Source organism: Octodon degus, unplaced genomic scaffold (genome assembly GCF_000260255.1).
Source record: "Octodon degus isolate 3935 unplaced genomic scaffold, OctDeg1.0 scaffold00082, whole genome shotgun sequence".
In the NCBI taxonomy this organism is placed as follows: Eukaryota; Metazoa; Chordata; class Mammalia; order Rodentia; family Octodontidae; genus Octodon; species Octodon degus.
Genome location: NW_004524658.1, coordinates 6,812,729 through 6,835,960, shown reverse-complemented (window position 1 = coordinate 6,835,960; position 23,232 = coordinate 6,812,729). Strand labels below are relative to the sequence as shown.

The 23,232-nt window shown below is 34.9% G+C and overlaps 1 protein-coding gene and 1 pseudogene across 2 annotated transcripts in view; both read right to left on the bottom strand.

Moving 5' to 3' along the window:
- Positions 1-23,232, bottom strand: part of Acvr2a (activin A receptor type 2A) — an 86,194-nt gene that overhangs the window by 42,045 nt on the left and 20,917 nt on the right. The gene's annotated exons all lie outside the window — the stretch shown is intronic.
- Positions 11,950-12,049, bottom strand: LOC111818192 (annotated as a pseudogene).

The window sequence follows — 23,232 nt, the reverse complement described above, 5'->3', positions numbered from 1 at the left end:
AACCAGAGAAATTATGCAAATACATGGAAATAAAACAATACCAACTTGAATAATCAGGGTCGCAGAAGAAATTAAAAAAAAAATTAGACAGTTCCTAGAATGTAGCAATTACACCAGTACAATATACCAGACATGAAAGCAAACCTAAGAGGGAAGTTTACTGTTGTGAAGGCCTACATAAGAATAAACAGAGCAAGCCCAAATAAATAACCTGAAAAAACAACTCAAAGCCTTAGAAAAACAAAATTAGCATAAATCCAGAGCTAGTAAGGAAGGAAGACTGTAAAGATCCAAGCAGAAATAAATGTAATTGAGACTAAAAACCATACAATCAAAAAAGCATAAAGCTGGTTCTTTAGAAGAATGAACAATATACACAAACCCTTACCTAATCTTACCAAAAAGAAAAAAGAAAAGACAGAAATCAATACAATTAGAATTGAAGAGTCTTTTCAAGAAGATGAGGTTGGAGACTGAAGCAGGAGGATCACTGTGAGTTCAAGGTCAACCTGGACTACATGCTGAGCTGCACAGCAAGACCTTGTATCAAAGAACAACAACAAAAAGGTAAAATCATAACTGACACTGTAAAAAACTAAACTACAGTAAGTTCCCAATTTATGAACATTCCAGTTGTTAACTTTCACTGATACAAACAGACCTCACATTATTAATATTTGTAGATGTAAACAAATCACAAAAGTAGCTCCCATGTCTGCTGGAGATTGTCACAGCTATGCTGCTGTGTGCTTATGGTACAGTGTGGTAGTGTACAACAGTACAGTGCTCAGAGCTCAGGATGTCTGGAAACAAGACAAAAAGCAACAGTGACGTGAAAAGGGGACTGGTAGAGAGTGCAAAGCGACATGCATTGTGTATTTGTGTAAGACTCAACCTGTTGAACTTACGAATAAATCCAACCTATTGTTCTGCCAGAATATGAGTGAGGGACTGACTATATTAGTAACTATTTTGAGAATTCATGTTCTAAACATAAATTTAATAATTCAGAAGTAATAAATGAATTCCTAAATATACATGGGTTATCAAAACTGAAGAAGGTACAAAAATCAACAATCCACTAAAAGGCAATGAAACTGAAATTATTTTTTTAAGCTATATATTAAGGAAGTCCAGGATCTGACTGTTTTAATGACAGACTACACAAGGCATTAGGGCAGATCTAACAACAATACTCCTCAAACTCTAATGAAATTGAAAGGGACTTAAGTATTTCTAAAGTAATTCTTTGAAGCTAGCAAAACCAGAAAAGGACCAAACTTAGAAGAAAAGTACAGTCCAAGCTCTTTAATGAACACAGATGCAATATCTTCAATACAATGTTTGCAAACAGCACAACAAACTATCAAAAAGATCATATATCATGACCAAGTAAGATTCTTCCCAGGTATGCATACAACAAAAATCATACGATCATCTCCAACTGACACAAAAAAAGCCTTTAACAAAACCAACATCCATTCATGATAAAAGTCATGAAGAAAGTAAGCATAGAAGAACCTTATCTCAATCTGTAGAAACCATTTATGACAAAGCAATGGCTAACATCACATGAAATGGGGAGAAGTAAAAAGCTTTCCCTTTGAAATTAGGAACAAGACAAGGATGTCCTCCTCTATCACTGCTCCTGTTCAACACAGTTCTCAAAATATTAGAGCAATTAAGCAAGAGAAATAAAACTGATAACATTCGGGAAAGGAAAATCAAATTATTATTTTCAGATGACACAATCCTCTAGACAACAGACCTAAAAATTCCACCAAAAGACTACTATAATTACAAATTCAATAGTATAGCAGGATACACAGTCAACACACACACACACAAAAACCCAACAACATTCCTGTATACCAATAATAAACTCTAAGAAAGAAATTAGGGAAATAATACCATTCACCAGAAAATTTAATTAGCAATTAACCTAACCAAGGGAATAAAAGATCTTGCCAACTAAAACTATAGTACTCTGAAAAAGGAGACTGAAGAGGACATCAGAAAATGGAAAGATTTCCCCTTTTCCTAGATAGGCATAAACAAAGTAATCAAAATGGCCATGTATCCAAAACTCATATAAAGATTTAATGCAACTCCAATCAAGATATTAACAGCATTCTTCACAGACTAGAGACAACAATCCCACAATTCACATGGAATCAGAAGAAACCTAGAATGGCAAAAGCGATCCTGGCCAACTAGACAAGAGTAGATGGCATAACAATTCCAAACTTCAAGTTGTACTACAGAGGTACAGCAGTAAGAACAGCAAGGTCCTGACTTTCCTTCCTCTTCCAAAACAAGAAACTCATGAATCAAACAAACAGAACAGAGGATGCAGGAATGACTCAAAGATTAGGTGGCACATTCAGCTATCTAATCTTTGACAAAGGAGCCAAAAGTTTACCCTGGAGGAAAGACAACTTCCTTAACAAATGGTGCTAGAAACACTGGTCATCCACACACAGATGATTGAACTCAAACCCATATCTCTCACCAAGTACTAAACTAAAATTAAAGTAGTTAAAATATCTAAATATTAAAAAAAAGATAGGGAAAACTCTCAAAGACAGGTAGGCAAGGACTTTCTGAACACAACTCCAAGTGCTTAAGAAATAATACCAAGAATCAACAAATGGGATACCAAATAAAAAGTCTTCTGCATAGAAAACAATAGAATAGTAAACTTACAAAACAGAAAAAGAAAGAAAGAAAGAAAGAAAGAAAGAAAGAAAGAAAGAAAGAAAGAGAAAGAAAGATAGAAAGAAATTGCCAGCTATCCCTAAGATGGATCTACTATCTAGATTGAGGGGAAAGAAAAAGAAAAAAAAAACCTCAAAAAAATTAGAACTTCCAAATTAAAAGACCCAATCTTAAAAATGGGCACATGAAATGAATAGGCACTTTACAGAAGAAGTACAAATAACCAATAAAAGAGCTGGCAAGATAGTTCAGCAAAGTGCCTGCGCAGGCAAGTGCAGTGCCTAGGGTTTGATCCTGGGTACCCCATGCCATGCCAGCCCCGCACCTGGGCGCACTGAGCCTGCAACTGAGTCTGGGCATAGTGGTGCATGCCTGGAATCCCAGGGATGGGGAGGCTGAAAATAAAAGGATCACTACAAGTCTGATCTGCATAGTGAGACCTGCACAGAGAAAAAAAAAAAAAAGGCATGAAAACACAAATGGCCAATAAATACAATGTTCAACATCTCCGGCAACTAGATAAATGCAAATTAAAGTAACACTGAGATTCCATCTTACTCTAGAAAGAATGGCTAACATCAAGAAATCAAATAATAAATGCTGATGAAGCTGTAGGGAAAGGGAATCCTTCAATACTGTTGGTGGGACTGTAAACCAGTACAGCTATTATGGAAATCAATAAGGAGATTCTTGCAAAAACTAAAACTGGAAATTCCATTCAACCCAGCTATTCCCTTTCTAGGTATCTATTTGAAAGAGTTAAAGACATTTTACAGTGATATAGGCCCATACCCATGTTTACAACAACACAATTCAAAATAAGACCTGGATGCAGCCTGTGTGCATCATTAGTAGAATGGTTCTTAAAAATGTGGAATTTCTATGCAACAGAGTACTCTGCCATAGGACTGTTATATCAGTCACTTGCAGAAAATAATGGAAGTATCTAGACACAAAAACTGCTAAGTGAGTAAATATGAGGCACAAGCTTAAATATCACAAAGTTTTTCTTATGTGAGAAACCCAAAATATAAACAAAGAACAAAATAAGAGATGGATAACAGGAAGTAGGGAGACAGATCTTTCTGCAAATGGGAAGGAGACCAGGAATTGGAGGTAGAAAGAAATTAAAAGAAATAACATGTGTTGTATATATGTATAAATTCCCATGAGGAATGTGAATATTATATACTACAAACAATAAAATATTAAAAACAGAATAAAATGAAATGAAAATAACTAAATTTTTAAAAATAGAGTAATATCTTTCACAGCTCTGTGACCAGTTGTCATCCTATCACAATGTTTCTACATAAACAAGCAACAATGAATAAAAAAGAAAAGAAAAAAATTGTTTTGGAGACTCACTTTTGGATATATATTACATTGCTCTCTGAAACAACCAATCACTAGAATAGTCTCAACAGGTACGCAGCAGAAGGCCTACCCTAAACATGTGCTACCCAAAGCCCACCTGAGTCCTCCAGGAAAGCTTAATGAACTTTCAAATATAATAAATCCAACTTTAAAAAGAATTATTTCCCTTTCACATGCCATTCCTTCTGCTACTATCAAGACAGACCACAAGTCCAGATAACCAGCTATGAAACACAGATCAAAGTGAATGATTTTCTTAATCTAAAACGTCTTGTACAAATTTAAAAAAATAAAAGCAGTTAGCAAAGTACTATATAAGTGATTTTAGGTAAATCATTGGGAAATTGTTGGGTTGTACGATTCTTCATAAGGAAACCCTGGCCAGGGAGATGGCTCAGTAGCACAAGGTCCTGCCTGACAAGCACAAGATTGTGAGTTTGATCTCCAGCACAAAAAAAAAAAAAAAAAAAAATGAGAATACCATAAGGAAACCCTAAAATTAGTAAATATATACAAACTGTTTAATTACCTCAAGCTGTATTATTCAATTGTTCTTCATACCCAATTACTCAAAAATTTTCAAATTACTACAAATGAACCCTAGGCACTCCTCCAGGTAAAAAGAATGTTCTTTTTCCTCAAAGAGAAGATTTAAAGAATTCTGACCAACTTAAAGACTATTCTTTTATATTTACATGATACTGTCCAATGCATGCTTAACTTGTTAACTTAAAAGCTTATGTTTTAAAATAGCAAACCAAATTTTACAAAATGATTTTATTCATAAACCCTCAACAAGTGTTGTCTTATTACTGAGTCATCAAAAGGTACTCTCAGGGAATAATCTTTACTAATCTTTACTCCCACTTCAGTTGTTCTGAGAAGTAGTATGGGGAAGGGAGTTTAACTGAAATTCAACACAGAGGTTCTTCACTATATGGAGCTACACCCTCAGACCTTTTTTGTTTTTTGTTCTAAGCTAGGGTCTTGCTAAATCATGAAATTACCCAGGACGGGCCTGAATTTTAAATCCTTCTGTCTCAGCTTCCCATAGTTCTGATATTACAGACATGTGCTATATTCCTGGCCATCTTTTAAAATTCAAATGCAATAATATAATTGAAAATATTTCTTCCAAATCAAAAGATTTATTTAGATAGTGCTATGGCAGTTGGGATGTTTGTTTTGGGGGTTGGGGTTTTGGTTTGGTTTGAGGGATTTTTATTTTTGTTTTTGTAGTTCTGAAGATGAAATCCAAGGGCCACACGCATGCTAGGCAAATGCTCTACCACTGAGCTCCATCGCCCATCTACTTTATTTTATTTTTGAGACTGGATCTCATAAAGCTACCCAGGCTAACCTTGAATTTGTCATACTCCTTCCTACATCTCCCAAGTAGCTGGGATTACAAGGATGTGCTCTTCCACCTTACTGACAATTAGTTTAACTGTTCTATAAATTTACACTGAGATCTTCATCAGATAACTACAGATTAAGCATCATCTAAAAGTCTAAAACCTGAAATGCTCCAAAATCCACAACTATTTCAGCGCCAAAATATGATGCTCCACTTAGAAAATTTCTCACCGGAGATGTCATGTGACACTCAGTGGAAAGGTAAGTACATTAAAAATATTACATAAAATTATGTTCAGCCTATAGGGCCAGGGAGATGGCTCAGTGGAGTAAGTGCTTCTCTGGCAAGCGTAAGGGCCTGAGTTCAATCCCTGGTTCCGCAAAAAAAAAAAAAAAAAAAAATTATGTTCAGCCTATGTATGTAAGGTACATACGAAACACAAGCTCTAAGTAAAATAATTGAGAAATTCAAAATGTTAAAAACTTTGAAAAGATTGATTTTTTTTGAAAAATAAGCTTTAGAGAAATACTGTTTTCACATGCTATACTATAAATTAAAACATAAAGCTAAGATAAATGCATGGCACTTACAGGAGACAACCTCAGACTTCTATTAGACCATGAGCTGTGAAACCAGCCCAGTCACCATGTATGTATGTTTAGCACCTGGCACAGTACAGGCATTCAATACTGTGGTACAAGTAAATTTATAAAAGCCTAGATCAGTTAGGAAAAGAAAGCTTTATAGAGGAAATTGGACTAAAACTGGACTGGAGATGGACAAAGGTAAGCATAGGCATAAAAGATGAAGACCAAATTGTTAAGCAGGTTTTGAATAAGCAGAGTATTTGAGCAGATGGCCCTCACTAGACTGGAGCATTCCACACATTCTTTCATGTTGGATATACTAAAAGACAAGGCAGAATTTGGAAGACACCAAACACGTGTAAGTGGTATTTTAAGGTGAATTTTTTTTTTTTTTTTAAGTGAGTTGGAATAGAAAGAAACTCATAAAGCCATACTGACTAAAAAATAGAAATAAATGCTTGCCCTGGGTGGCCGAGGCAGAAGGATCACAACTCTTAGCCCATCCTGGGAAACTCAGCAAAATGCTGTTTCAAAATTGAAAAGAAAGGAAGAAAGGAAGAAAGAAGGAAAAGAGGGAGGAGCGAGGGAAGGAGAAGGGCTAGTATCTAGCTCAATTCAAAGGCTGTGGATTCAGTTCAAAGGCTATGGATTCAATCCCAGTACAAACGAGGAAAGAGGGGTTACAAGGTACATAATATCCATGCTGACTAAAAGGCCATGGATACCACAGGGACTGGCAAGAGATGAAGTGCAGAGATGAAGTTTTGTTTTCTACAGTCCCTTATTTGGTTTCCTTACTAAATATAAGAAAGTACAGTAAATTACAAAAAATAGAGTATAAGAGAGAAGTTAAAAAAAAAAAAAAAGATTTGTTTCATTGGGTTGTATGTCTGGCTGTTTCTAAAAGTTTATCTTATATTTCCTGACAATACGAACCCATCCTTCATATATCTATGGCTCTCTGCTGTTAACCATTTCCTGATACTTAGTCTGTCATGAAGGATACACACTGTCCAGGATAAGTTAGGTATCTTCAAAGATAAAGGCACAACAGAAAATTGTTTTTGCCTATAGCTACAAAACACGTGGTGTACCTATAAATGCTCAGATCATAAAATAAGATAAAAAATATATAATAAAATGATACAATGAAACGGGGATTGTAGCTCAGTGTGAAGGCCCTGGATTCAGTCCCCCAGTGCCAAAATACATACATACATACATACATACATACATACTTACCTTGGTAAATTACTTTTAAAAGGTTGCACACAGTTCTCTGACACTCAAATGATTTACATCCAAATAGGTACAAGCAGATAACAAGTTTTACCAAGATTTTACAAAAGAGAGTTCTGACATTAGATATTCAGCTTTGGGGGGAAGAGTAGAAATCACAGAGGTTACAACAAGCTAATGTTCCCATCAGAATTGATAGGCTTTTTTTTTAAAGTACAAAAGCTAAAAGTAGGCATAAATTTAGACAGATGAAAGATGAAAGATAAATTCTCAAAATCAGTAGAGGGCTCCTAAAAGACAGATGAAGAAAACACAAACATAGCAGTACCTACTAAAAACAACCTTCAAGTCTCAACTGGAAAAGATGCTGCCTTCAGTATGGTTTTGTAAGATGAAGTCCCTTATTTCAGTAAACAATCAAACTCTGCCGTAAATTAAGTAAAAACTATTCACTTATGTTTGTTATGAAAGCAATGTAAAATACTACCCTTGTGGAATCAGCAGTGTCAAAACCCACAAAGTTAAAAAAAAAAAAAAAAAAAAAAAAAATTCACCACAAATGCTTTCATCAAATATCTAGCAATTTAAAACAGCACTTGAAAAACTTAATGGTATTTACTAAAGTAGCTTTAAATGGCAATACAAGTTCATTAAAGTGAAAGAATGCAAGCACATAACTCACTATGACATTAAATAACAATGGCTATAGAATCACTTTTCAAATCATTGACAGCTTTTTGCAGATATATAATCATGATTCAACTTACAAGGAGTAAAACTAGTATTAAAAAAGGAAAAATCTGGAGCCGGGGAGATGGCTCAATAGAATAACCACTTGGCTAGCAAGCGCAAGGGCCTGAGTTTAAGCCCCAGTCCCGCAAATAATAATAGTAATAATAATACTAATTAATTAATTAAATGAAAAAATAAAAAGGGAAAATCTAAAAATTTCATTATCTAATTTTTTCCCATTTGAAAATTCATTTCAGTAATTTGTAAACAGTCTCTGGTACTCCTGTTTTACATATAAGTACATATTCTAGAAGACCTATTAGTCTTCCTATTTGGTTACCCTGCGTTGTTTTTAAGTATCACAAAAAAGCAATACTATCCAGCATTTGTCCCACAGTCCAAAATGTCCACAAAGACTTGAGATACACATCAGAAGTACTGCAGGATTAAAGAGAATAAGCTTTCAACTAAAATTTGAGGCTATTTTTTTAAACTAGTACCTTCCAACCATGAAACAATCTATACTTCTAAAGTAAAACACATTAACCACTAGGAAGAATATGTAACGTGTTAATTATTGAAACTGTCCTACCAATTTGATTTGAAACTGTCTCATTGCTATTTGTTTCTCAATAAAATTATGAAAAAAATAAAGTAAAACACAAATGTTCTCTGGCAGTCTTACCACAACTTTTTTCTTTGCCTATTACACTCCATACTTAACCACTTACTATTAGTCTAACAAAATACTAAAAAAATTCTGTCCTACCAGCTGAAGTAGGACACTTATATTGCTAAATTAAAAAATATAGAATAAACTAAAAATACAAACACTGTATGTTGTGGCACTAAACAAAACACGAATGTGCAAAATACAGTGAAAGTCTTGGAAGTGAACATTCTTTAAACATTACCAACGCAACTCCTGACAACAGCAAAAGCAGGCAGGGGACAAAAAGAGGTTTAATTTTGAAAACAAGACAGGTTAAGACAAAAAATAAAAGCAAAACTGACACATTGGTGATGCTCCAATCAAGTCTACTTCTCCTGTAAAGTGAGAAAGCAGGAATAATAAATAACCAAAAAATAAAAAAGAATAAAATTTCATGTGGGTTTCCTTATCCACATACTTTACTTAAATGAAAAACTCATATTAATGCCTCTAGAAAAAAAATGGACATTTGGAAAACTACTTAGAAAAGCAAAAGAGAAGAAATAGAAATACTGAAGAACTCTTCATTGGGAGGCAATAACAATACTTCTATAAAGGCATCATATCAGCAACAAAAATTCACTCATTCATGTTCAGTACTCTTAGTTAATAGTGTTACCTAGCCTGTTAAGTAACAATTTATAATCAACCCCCAAAATAGAACAAAATCAGGTCAGAATTTAAACCACAAAGCAATTGAAAAATAGAAATGCAATACCCTCCTGAAATGATTTCCAGCTTCCATTTTAACCCGTTACAATCATTTCATCCAAAATTCAGACAAATCCTTTACTGAGGGCCATTCACAATGGCTTCCTACTGCCCTTGGCTCTAAAATCAAAATCTTTAACAAATCTCATAAGACCTTTCACAATTTGGCTCTTCTGCAGCCTCAATTCACAGGAGAACTTCCTTTCTTGAAATGCAAAACTTTCAGGCCATGATACATTTAACTGTTCTAGCCTCAATCTCCTTTTAATAGGTGAAATAATGAACAGGAGTAAACACTGAGAAAAATTATTTTAACAACCTGGCTGAGGTTCTCCAAAACTTCCACTGGAATTTAATTGCCAAAGTAAGGTACTTCTTACTTTGGGGAGGCCATACAGTAACACTGGTTTTTGTTTTTTTGTTTGTTTGTTTTGTTTTTTGTTTTTGTATTTTAGGGAGGAGTCTACATGGTGTTCAGGGTCTTACTACTAGATGGGACTCGTAGCGATCTGCCTGTTTACAGCCTCTCAAGACCTGGGATTACAGGTGCACGCCACCACGCCAAGTCTCAATTGCCATCTCAGTGCACCCAAGGGCGGGCCTGGCACAGCAGGCCAGGGGATGGAACCTGGCCCCTGCACCTGCTTGAAGGCTCTTAATCCACTGAGCTATCTGGCAGGCCCAGTAATGCTGTTCTAAGAAGGGCTCTCTGGAGAGAGCTATTTCTCCCACCCTGTGTCCTATGAGGATACAATAAGGCCAGCAGCGGATGCTGGCACTCTGATACTTGGAATTCTCATCCTCCAGAATTATAATAGATTACACTTCTGCCCTTTATAAATTATCCAGTCAGAGGTATTCTGTTATACAAAATTATTTCAGACAAAGCTGAATAAAAGTTATTAGCTCACAAAATTTAAAAATCCAAAATAATCACCTCTAATTTACAAATAGCCCTTAAATACTGAGAAAACAATTTGACTGCATTGGTAAGTTTACAAAATACATGTATTTACTATTATCTCAACTCTAGAAAACTACTGATTTCTAAACCCTAAAAAATGGAGGGGGAATAAAATAGAATTAAACTGTGAGGGGTGTGTGTGTGTGTGTGTGTGTGTGTGTATGTGTACCAACTCCCCAAGATGAATGCAACCCTTGTGTACTGCAAACACATTCTAGTAAAACTTTTAAAAATTAAAATTAAGTTTCTGTTATATTTATTTACCATCTAATAAAGAAAAGGTTATCTAATTTACTAATTAATTCATCAGGAACAACCTAATAATCTTCCTCAAAAAAACCGTAAGTCATAAGCATTTTCCCTTTTCTCCAAACCCAGTGCAAGTCAATTAAAAACCTCAGAAAAACATTCTAAATCAAATAAATATCTAAATCTAGTTCATAGTTCTAGGAGCTATGATTTTTACAAATCGTATTTGTAAGTCACGGTTGTCCATTTTCCATTTTTTCATTAATACCTGTCTGCAACACATAATGAATATAGTCATCATAGGAAATACATTTTCACATCTTACTCCTTTATTTCCCCCTTCCCTCTCCTCTCTTCCTTTACCATGCAATTCTAGATCTCCTTCCCATCTGCAAAAGGTCTGTTTTCTACTGTTCATCTTGAATTTTGCCAACACCTTTTAATAATTATCAGTGGTGTTTTGAATATAGTCTTGTCCCAATACCAGAAAGGAAAAGCAGCAAAAATAAAATCACATTAACAAATACTTTTTATTAATGTCATTAAGTGAAATATTTAACATAAACCTTTCATATCTGCAGTTCCAAAACATTTCCTTCAAACCTAGGTTTATTCTTTGCCTTCTGAAAGAAAAAAACTTTTCTTCAACACAGTAACAGTCTTGCTGTATCAACATTATTTAAAATTTAACTGAAAGACAATTTTGTTAATCACCACAAACATTTTAAAGCATCTCAGTAGAATCTTTTGCCCACAACTTAATGTAACCAATCATACACAATTTTACATGGGCTTCCTACAGAAAGCTTAAACACAGTATTTATGTTCTTTTTTTTTTTTTTTTATGTATTTAGTACAGGGTCTACAGTGTCTTCACTACACAGATTGGATTCATAGTGACTGTCCAGTATTCAGCCTCCCAAGCACTGGGATTACAGGCACATGGCACCACACCTTATGGGTCTGCATGTCACATGGGGGATCAAGCCTGGTCCCTGCACCTGTATAAGCAGGTGCTTTAGTCTACTGGGCTATCTGGCCAGCCCCACAGTATTAACATTCTGTCTACAACTTTTATCAACTTCAGTAATATAACTTTCATTTAACATGTCACATTATTTCAACAATAATCAATTGGTAAAGTTTATTGTCTAAGTAAACAATAAACTAAATCCTAGTACACCACCCACTGCCTTAAAACAATGAAATTTAAAAAAAAAAAAACTTTTCTAAGAAAACAAGGAATATTTTGTGTTTGGTAGTATGACAAAGAATAGCAGAGAAACAGAAACGAAGAACAGTTAATAAAGTTAAGCTAATCAGTTTTAATGTCCCCTTTGCCCAAGAGCCATGCTAATCTTTCCTGTATCATTCCAATTTTACCACACATGCTGCTTAAGCAAACATCTTGCTCATAATGTAAATAAAATTAATGTTTAAAACAATTTTGTGACTTCTTTGTAGCTCATCCTAAATGGCATTATTTCTTTTATATCCTGCCACACAAAAATGTTTATATCCATCATTCTTTAAAAAAAAAAAAGAAAGAAAGAAAGAAAGAAAGATCACAGAATTACCTGTGTGATAATTAGGGCTGATTAATTTGTAAGGCTAAAGTTCTTATTAGTGGCCCACTGAAAATAAGAATGAAAGAAGTTCATGTCTGCATCTTGTACAGCAAATAACCACCAGGAAGAGAGTATACAATGTGTTATTTATTGAAACTGTCCTACCAATTTGATTTGAAACTGTCTCATTGCTATTTGTCTCTCAATAAAATTATGGAGAAAAAAAAAAGAATGAAAGAAGTGCAAATGCTTAGGCACTTTATTTCAAGTCAAAACTAGTTTTGGAATATCAAAGACTAAGTAAGATCCTGCTGGCCAATTTTTTTGAATCTGCTCTACTCCCACCAGGGAAGCCAGTCTAAGATGTGTGTAGAACAAAACAAAAAGAATTCAGACACAGACATCAACTTCAATAACAATAATAATAGCCCCTTTTCAGACTCAATGTATTTGTAAACCAAATACAGGAGAAAGACGAAAAAGCTGGAGACAAGGTGAAGCTGAAAGGGCAGAGGACCAACTGCATCCATCAGAGCTGTTCTGTTCAGCAGCTGGCTAGTGGGTGAGTCCGGGGTCAATAAGTCTAATCCCTGGCTTTCCACTACATCTGCAAACCAGTTCCTGGTGGACTTTACACACTCTCATCCCATTTATCACCTGCTCCCATTACTACTGAAGAACAGTTTTGCTTTTTACAGACAAATGAAGAAGGGAGAACAACTGTAATAAAAGTTCAGTCCATCAGGAACCTAAATATCTACAAAAGTAAAAGCCTTAAAAGCCTGATGAAGAGAAGAACAAGTTATAGGCTGATACAAATTATATCCCAAGGTATCCAAGTCTAAGGCTTCAGCCTTTAATATATACAACTTTTAAATATAAATAAGCGAGTTATACAATACCTATCACCTGAGGAGAGAGACTGAAAGATAAACAGGAGGAAAGACAGGAGCACTTGTATAAATAAAATTGGTTCTAGCAAACCAAAAACAAATTTTTTTTGTTGTTGTTTTAGGTACTTTAATTTTCTTTTAGAAGCTATTCATTCATTTTTGTAATTACAACATACACTAAAAAAAACAGGAAAACAATGAGATCAATTTAAGGAAACAGAAATAACAGTGACTGGGTATTTAAATGAGGGTTGGCATGAGAATGCAGGCAAGGTCAAAATAATGTTTTTTTAAGAGGTATGCACTATAATTGTAGAAGATGTGAAAATATTAAGCATATAATAAACAAAAGTTTAAAAACAAAAGCAGAAGTACCAGATACTGCCTATCTATTCTATTTGTACTTCTCTGTTGATTTTGCCACAGAATTTTTTTTTTTTTAATGCATTTAGTACAGGGCCTATAGGGTCTCACTATGGATATGGGACTCAGAGTGATTCTCCTGTTTTCAGTCTCCAAAGAGCTGGGATTACAGGCATGCGGCCACTGCACTCTGCCTAAGCAGGCGCTTTAGTCCACTGAGCATCTGGCTGGCCCTGCCACAGAATCTTAACATCACAGTATTAGTTTTCTCTAATGGGCATAACATAACCAGACCACTGAAACTAAAAAAGTAGGCTGAAAAGAAAAGAGTCCTTTGAGAGTCAGTTATGTCCTACAATTCTGCTATGCAAAATTGGGGATCAAACTCAGGACCTTGTGCTTGCACTTATGCCACTGAGCTATCATTTTTCTGGCTCTGATTTTGCACTTTATACAAACGTTTTCTGTAAGCTCTTACAGCCTGCAGATGGTGGGTTTGTTCCTTCATTTGACATGTGTGTTAATACCATCTTGAGTTCCCATGGGAAACATACATACACACTCACATGGAGTTATGATGGCCAACACTTAAATGTTCATCTTAGGCTAGAAGCTTATTATTTCTAATTTATCTATAACCTATATCTTGGAAGGAACTGAGAAATACAATGCAATAGTTTTCAAATTGTGGATCTGCACAATCTTCATCAAAATCACCAAAATGCTCATTTCTGGACCCATTCTAGACTACTAAATCAAATTCTCTAAAGATATATCATTTGTCTGGAATTCTGACTTTTTAAAAAGCTGCTTTTTTTTTTTTTAAAGACAGGAACACTATTGCCCAGACTGGCCTTGGCCTCCCAATCTTTGTGCCTCAGCCTTTCAAAAGTTACTTGGATTATAGGCATGTGCCACCACTCCCAGTTTGCTTTTCTTCACATCCAGAGATACATAAAGAGATTCTATAAATTTATGTGTAGGAATAAAATAAGAATGTTTTAAAACATGAAACACTATCACTAATACAAAGCAGATGCTCTGTAATAAAATGCTCTTTCTAAGAACAGAGAAAATGAGTATTTTATCCTTAGAAAGAACTGTATACTTATGACGGAACAGCTTTCTGTTCTGGATTGGTTATTTTTATTTGTTAAAGACAAAGAAGTTGATAGAAAAGTTTACTGAAGGTAAATTACAGATAACCCTTAAACAGCACAAGATACTTTTTAAAACAAGAATCACAAAGTTTGTGGGGAAAAAATCATTCTAATACTGATATACTAAGTCTTTCAATTTAAAAATTAGAACAGGTATTATTCTTTTAAATATACATACAGTCTATATCCCTGGGGGATCACTTCCAAGACAGCACTGAGGATACCAAAATCTACAGATGCTCCGACCTACCCCTTAAATAGTATAAAATTTGTATATAACCAAGATACAGTATCTTGCACACTTCAAATCATCTTTATAGATGACTTATCATACCTAGCAAAATGCTATGTAAACAGTTGTTATGATAGATCATTTAAGGAATAATCACAATGGGAGGACAGTCTGTAAATGTTTAGAATAGATGTAATCTTTAAAAAGAATTCAAACTTTGACAGATTAAGAATTACTGCCATTTCAATACTACAATCTACAGGAGGGTAAAACTTCATTTACTACTTTTATAATCTTAAAAAATCTTACTGATCTTTACAATAATCCTAAAGGAAGGTAACATATCATTATGTTGCCCAATTCCTAATCTATAGTTTCAATGGGAGCAGATTCATACCTGCACCAAACATGATCTTAAGAGTTATCGTTTCCAGTACAACAACTATAAATGAAAACAAAATAAAAGTCCTTTAGCCCTACATAAGATTAGTTCAATGTGACACAGTTGGAGCCTAAGAATCTGCATTTTTTCCAAAGTGATTCTGATGCTAGGGAATCTTCAAATCAGTTTGGAAAAACAAGCCCAACTGAGTCCCAGGGAGATGATGTCATTACAATACTACCTAATTTTCATTCTCAATTTCACCATCAACAGCATTCACTTAGAAAGTTCTTCCTTCACTGAACATGAATTGTGCATAAAGAAATTTTCATCAACTACTAATAGACGGTCTCACCAAGTTGAACTCTAAAAACTGCTTTAAAGGCTAACAGTCTAGATGATGTGATGATCTGAATATGTATTCCAAGAAAACATGACACTCTAAATATGATAGCCACCCTTTTCCCTACTGGAAATCCTGAACTAAGAATAAAAGAAACTGTCACACTAGTCAAGTCACAACATGAATAATCTCAATTCATCCATAAAATGTAATGAAGTATGTGTTATTTCTGCTCATTTTATGGATAAAAAAATTGAAGCCTGGCAACTTGACATGCAAAAAACAAAGTTAAGTGCTCAGGACAGAATTAAAGTTAAGAGCTGAGCTCTCACCTAGTTATATACCATGACCTGCCACTAGGTCTTCTTATTCAATGCCTTAAACAATAAAATATGGATGTAGTATTCTCCTTGGTCTTCCATTTGCTCTTAGGTCACCAAGAACTTTGTCCAGCTTTTGCTTCATAAAAAAAATCAACCACTTATCTCAGGCTCTTTCTCTCTACTATATTAGCATACAACATGCACACACTCCACCACCTCCACGCTACATATACCTCTGCAATCAATTTTATCTGCTATCTCAATGGTTTTTCTTGGGTGTCACGATAAATAACTACCTCTTCCAAGCTATGTAATGACATAATCTGGGCTAAAAAGCTCTTGGTTAGGAAAGATATTTTTTTTTAAATGATAATCAATTAATTTGGTCTTCTTATGGAATACTAGCAATTGTCAAGTTCTGCCATTTCCTGTTTTCATGGTAACTTGTGAATTACTTATTTTCTTAACTTTTGCCATCATCTGCTCGGTTTCACATCTATTTCAAATGATTTTTGTATCATCTGCTGCTTTACGTTAGTTGCTGTCTACATACATACCATTTCCTACAGAATTCAGTGTCTATTTTAGAGATTTGTATTTGCTTCTGCTACTATCTTCACCAATTTTCTGACATCATCGAAATTTTTCCACTTGCTCTAGGCTTCAAATAGCCAATACAGACACCATTAGCCACATATACTGTCTTAGAAATGTGGCTAATTGAAATGTGCCTAAAGTATAAAATGCATACTGATTCTCAAAGACATAAACCAAAAAAATTCTCATCAGTAATTTTCACACTGATAATTGGTTGAGATGATACCTGAATATACCATACTAAAATACAGTAAAATTAACTTCAATTTTTGAAGTGTGTCTTTAGAAAATCTAAAACTTCATTTTGTGACTCACATTTATGGCTTTCATTATACTTCTTGTGCAGCATGGTTTTAGGCACTTTATTCTTCTAAGCACGACTAGCCCAACATTCTCATTATAATACAAACACCATAGGAAATACAGAGAGAGAATAATATACTCACTCTTCTCTGTCCTACCTATCCAATCATCTCCTTCATCTAATTTTTTAAAAGATTCAAAATAAAAATGTTACATCATAAATTATATGTGTGTGCACTGGGAGGAACACATCTGAAATGTTTCCATAAATGAATGTTTCCAACTGGAGAACTACAAGTTATATATCAAATGCATGGGTTATTTAAAAGTACATAAGCCAATCTATCTACTCTACAAATCTGTTAGGACATTCTTCTGTGGAACTTTTCTTATTTTTTCCCCTCCTGTCTACTTTAAACAGTATTTCTAAGAAGGTAAAGGCATGGTTATCTCTACAAGGAAAAATTTTAAGAAAGACAAATAAAACTACAACTCTTGTTACTAAAACATGTTTATGTAAAACCAACTGCATTTAGGATGTAAGATGCTGACAGAAGATATATTATTAAGGTGAGGAGACATTCTAATTTTCATAAAGGATCCATTTCACTGCCTCTGCCATAAACCTTGTTCAACCAGATAACCTGTGGACAGCGGTGGAGGATTCAGACCATGACTGTGGGCATTTCTGCTGTGGAAAGAAGTCAAACCAATACTTCTTTAATTGAACGAGAAAAGAAGTGCATCAATGACAACTCTCCTGAATTTGTAAAAGTGGCAATGATAAACCAAAACATCAGAAGAAAAACCATAGCAGTCTGTTGTCAGATTGAAACAAAAAAGAAATGCCTGTTCAGAAATAACCTAAAAACATAAGGAGTATAACACAATGTAAACTATCAAGGCTTAAAACAACATGTTGAATATCCATAAAATCAGCTTTCCATTAAGACATAGGAAGCTTTTTATATCAGAGCATATTTTACTTTTAATTGAACTTTACATAATATATTTAATATGCAAAAAATGTATGACTTCCTTTTGACAGATGCAAACCTAGTAAGTGGGATATATTTAAGTTAGCCATCAATCACTAAAATTTTACTGCACTAGAAAACATACATAGAAGTCATGGGTTCCATATTTTCAATGCTAATTCAAAAGAAGAAATAGGAAGTATATGATCAGGTTTGTTGCTATGTTGGGTAAAATAACTTGTATCAGAGAGCAAGAAACCTGCACAAATGAGAGTTCTTTATATAGAAGGCACTCAACAAACTGTTTTTCTCCACCTATGTCAAATCCCAATGGAAAAACAGTATCACGTCATAAGGAATGCAAGTGATAAAAAGAAACAAAAAAAATGTGCAAAAAATTTAAGATTACATGGTGAAAAAAGCAAGAAGATAACTTAAGTAGCTCTCTAGATGGCCTCAAAAAGAGACAAGCTTGTCTTTATGTCTCATTGACTGATGGCTTTAAACCACCAGTGCTACAGGCATGACTGTCCCACGGAGCGGCATGGGACAGTTCCACCATGTGACACAAGCCAAGCAAAAGGATAGTCAAGCATGCACCATCTGTGATTCAAGGCAGTGGAAACATGTTAAAATGAAATCTTACTAGATGGCTAAAGAGGAGCTGAGGCCTCAGAATATTTATACAGTGAGTTTTCCAATATATACCTGCTTAAGTCTGCTAAAAATGAAAAAACAGTGGAAGAGCAATTGTTCTATACTTCACTTGCTAGAATTCACCAACAGCAGAATGTACAGCTTTTTCTTTTTATTTTCTCTTCAAAATTCTGATATATGTACTGTAAAAATGTATGTAAAATTAGATGGAATATATATACATATATGCAAAAGCACCTAGCCTAGGTATTTTGTAAATTTTCTTGTTTAAATAAAACACACACAAGGACCGGTAAGATAGCTCAGTGGATTAAGTACCTGTCTTTGCAAGTGCAGGTACCAGGGTTTGATCCCAAGTACTGCATGCTATGCTGACCCCACTACCAGGCATGCTGAGCCTGGGACCAAGTCTGGGTGTGGTGGCGCATGTCTGTAATCCCAGCACTGGGGAGACTAAAAACAGGAAGATCACTACGAGTCCAAGCTGTATAGTGAGATCCTGTACCAAATGCATACAATGAAAAAATAAATAAAACACTGACAAAATGCCAAATTAAATGACCAAAATTAAATTATGTTTTGATGTCCCTTCAGGTCCTCAGAATTTAGGTATTAAAATGGAAAGAAATCAATTAGTAAGAGGTAAATGCAGAATAAAGGTTATCAAACAGTTTAAATAGTACTGATAAAACAGGTCATTCACATTCACTCAGCAGTAAACAGCAGAAGAAAAAATGTCTCTTAACAATTACTTAATACCACAAAAATTAGCAAGTACTAACACCCTAGTACTTTCAACACAGCAGAAAGGCTGTGAGCAAAGATGAGGCCCAGTCACAAGAAAGGATACCGAACTTCGGAGAGTAATCATAAACATTCAGAATATGCAACACCATAGAAACACACTAACAGAAAGACTCCCTTCACAAATCCATAGTCATTGTGAATAACAACTGCATCAAAAATCTAGAAAGTACCTAGAGTAATTTGTGCACCTACTGACAACAAAAAAGTAAATAAGTAATGTTAAGACTAAAAGAGATAAAAAGAATTATAAAAGCCTTCAAAGAAGAAGCAATACATGAAAAAGAATCTAACTATACTTAGAAAGTATAAAAAGAAATATACAAAGAGGGAAAGGGTTCTCAGGGAAAAGAATGGCACACATGCAGAAAGCATTACGTACTGAGAAGTAATGAAAAAGGCAACTCATTACATGGGAACAAGGGAAAAGGGACTCTTCATGATACAGTCTGTGGATTAGATAAAGTCAACCTAAACAGTTCTCAGAACTAAAAGACTAATGTTTTCATCAGAGACAATGTCTATGGTACCCAGAGCCACTGAAGTGACCTTACAGGTTATCAGGCCCAAAGGTATAACAAACAGACAAAGCCCAAATCGCCAACATTTAGTGCCCACTTCATGCTGGGCAGCCCACTGGGTACTACACAGACCAAAACTATGTAAGTGGGTCATTTGCTCTGAAGACACAAACATTCTAACATTGAAAATTCAGAACTGGCATGTTAAATTCACTATTCTGGCAAAGGTATACTTTACTCAAAGACTGACTCAAAAGAGTAAGTGCAGAGTTGAGACTTAAGTAACTTTTTTATTTAACAAAGAGCAAGGCAAGGTGATCAAATAGAATATTAAATGGAGGGAGAAAAGGAAATACTTGATGTGATGCCACACTACACGAGTTTCACAGTCACAAACAGGCATTTCAGAATACTGAAGGTTTCTTACAATCCAGACTACTTTCTCTCTACTAAAAAATTGCTTTTGCTTCAGATTGAATACACTCAATCTCTCACATCACTTTCCATAGACCCTCCTCCTCTTACATGACTTGCACATGCCCTCACACTCCCAATGCCTTGCCCTTACCCCATAAACCTCTGCACTCTCTACATACCTACTCACACTTTCAGGAGCCCTCCCAAACACCCTTACACACCTGACCAATACTCTGACATTCACAGCCCATATCAATAATGTGGCAATAATTTATCTCTTCGTCACAGTTCTGACCTTATTAAAAAAAAAACAAAAACGCCGTTCTCAATGCCCCTTAGTTCACACCCCTACCTTCTCCTCAATCACCAACCCCACCACAACCATTTGCCATCTACCTCAATTTGAACTCATCCTTCAAGGTTCACTGAAGTCCCATTTTCTTCAGGAAGCTTTCCAAACTGCTCTTCCCCTTGATTTTTCATTGTCCTAGATTTTCTAGTTACTCAGCTAGTGTTCAGTTGATTTGTCATGCAACTTAGCATTTAAATGTAAGCTATATTATAACATACTGTTGATTTATATATAAAATTCTTTCTACAACTAAAACATAAGCATAGGCCACAGTTTTCTGTTTTCTCTACAGCAACACAATACAGGGTGTCTCTCTTTCAAATGGTAATATACTATTGACACTATATTCATTATTTCCTTCCTTAACCTAATCTCACCTAATTTTCCAAATGCAATCCTGAAACATACAATTCCTGGATTTTCTTCCACAACTTCAATATATTAAATGCACCCACATACAACACAGAAGGTTTTAAAATCATAAACTGGACAGTGGCTTAAGCAAGTTACACAAAAAGCAAGGATGAACAGTTACTCTCCTCATGAATGATGCAAAATGAATTTTAATATTTTTATAAATAAAGCACATGCACAGCAAAACCTGCAGATATATCAATTTCTGTAAGTAATTCTGAGCAGTAAATTACAAGCTGAAAAGGTACAACTTTAGAAGGGCATAAAAATAGGTGAATATTAAAATAGTTTGTAAAGTTAAAGAAAAAATAAGGCAAAAGACTAGTAAAAGAACCTCAAAGAAAAAATCTCGCTGTTTCATCAAGACTCTACAGATATGAAAGACTTAAGAGAAAGCATATATATTTTTAAAAATATTTTTTAATCTTTAGAAAAGAAAAACAAAACAAAAAATTATTGATATAAAAGCTAACAAAATAAAAAGCAACTTTTAAAAAGATAAAAACAAAAAACTGAAAGTATTAATATGTAAACTAGAAATAACAAAAACCATAAACAATTAAAATATTGCACAAAACCAGAGCTATCCACACCCAATACCTTCAGAAGGTATATTCAGTGATGGCGAACCCTGGCACATTGGGCCCACTCACTCTGTAGGCACCAAGTGGTCCCACCATTGCCCCAGCAGCCAGGCAATGCAAAAAAGCACACCAAGTGCAAACTTACACCTTTCAATAAAAGGCTGTTTGTAACATTGAAGGCTCTGTTATTGTTTTTAATATGTAAGTTGTTTTTTTCTGAATCAAAACCTGTGTTAAGGTTTAACTGCACTGTTGGCACTTCATAATAAATCAGTGGGTTTTAGTTTTAGTACTGTTTCTAAAACATTCACCATCACTGGTATAGAACTTTTCCTCAAAATTCAAAAATGAATGTTACTTCCCAATTCAATTAATCCACAAAGTTTGCCCACTACTATCATAGAAAAGGGTGAAAACTCAGCACAGAGCACTTTCTGAGCCTTATTATAAATTATTCCCTTACACTGCCATTTTGAACAAGTAGTAATGAAAACTCTCCTGTTTCCAGTCACCTCTCCTCCTGGATCTAATGCTTGATACACATGTGCTGGCTTACAGCTCTCACTCCCTGCCTCAGGCCTTGTGTCCTAAGGCTTTGGGGAACATGTCCATACAGAGCTGTCTTTCTATCAGAGTGCATAATCACCAGGCTAGGAAGAGACAACAAAACATATTCCTTACATTTTATTTACCTAGTAAATTCCTAATTATCTTTCATGATCACTTCAAGCATCACTGTAGAAAAAGGACCTGACCCCTCCAAACTGAACTAGACTACCTTCTGTAATCCTAAGGCACTCTAATATAGGTATAATATGCTGCAAAGTGGCTGGCTTACTAATCATTCTCTTCCAATGAGTCTGTGAATCCTCTAGGGCAATGATAGAGCTTTCAATAACAAAAAGGACCGCTGCAGTGCCACATGTCATAGGTTCACCACTAGTGCTCTAGAGTAAAATCTGGGTCTTACTAATAAGCACCATGGTCCCAGACCTAATACATATTTACTATTTACTAAATGACTAATAAATAAGTCTGGAGCTCAACAGAGAGATCAAAGTCAGAGACATTGGGCTGGGGAGATAGCTCAGTGACATAAGCACCTGCCTGGCAAGTACTAGGTCCTGAGTACAATCCCTGGTACCAAAATAATAATAATAATAATAATGAGACATTTAGTTAAAACTAAAGAGATAAGATTCAGCAGAAAAGGATAAAGATTAAGGATGACACTCTCAAAAATCAGCAATCCAACAGGCAGAATAAGGGAAGAACAGGGAGAGCTAGGTGACAAAAGAATCTCAAGAAAGGTCAGGCAGATAATAGCACAAAATTTACAGAAAGTCAAAGTATAACCAAATACAGATAACAAGAACTCATTACTAGCAGGCAATTAGAAAATCATTAACCTTTACGGCATTATTCCACTTATTTCAGATTAACAGTAAGTACAGAGAAAAAGGTACATGTGGAGTCAGGCGCAGATATACAGACATTTCAAGAAAATGGACAGTGAAAGAAAAAGAGAGACACTGATTTATACAACATTTATCGAGCACTGAATACTGGGAATGCAATGATAGACCTGAAGGTCATAAAACCTGTCCTTAGGGGGCCAGAGAGATAGCTCAGTAGAATAACTGCTTGCCTGGCAAGTGCAAGGACCTGAGTTCAATCCCCAGTTCCGCAAAAAAAA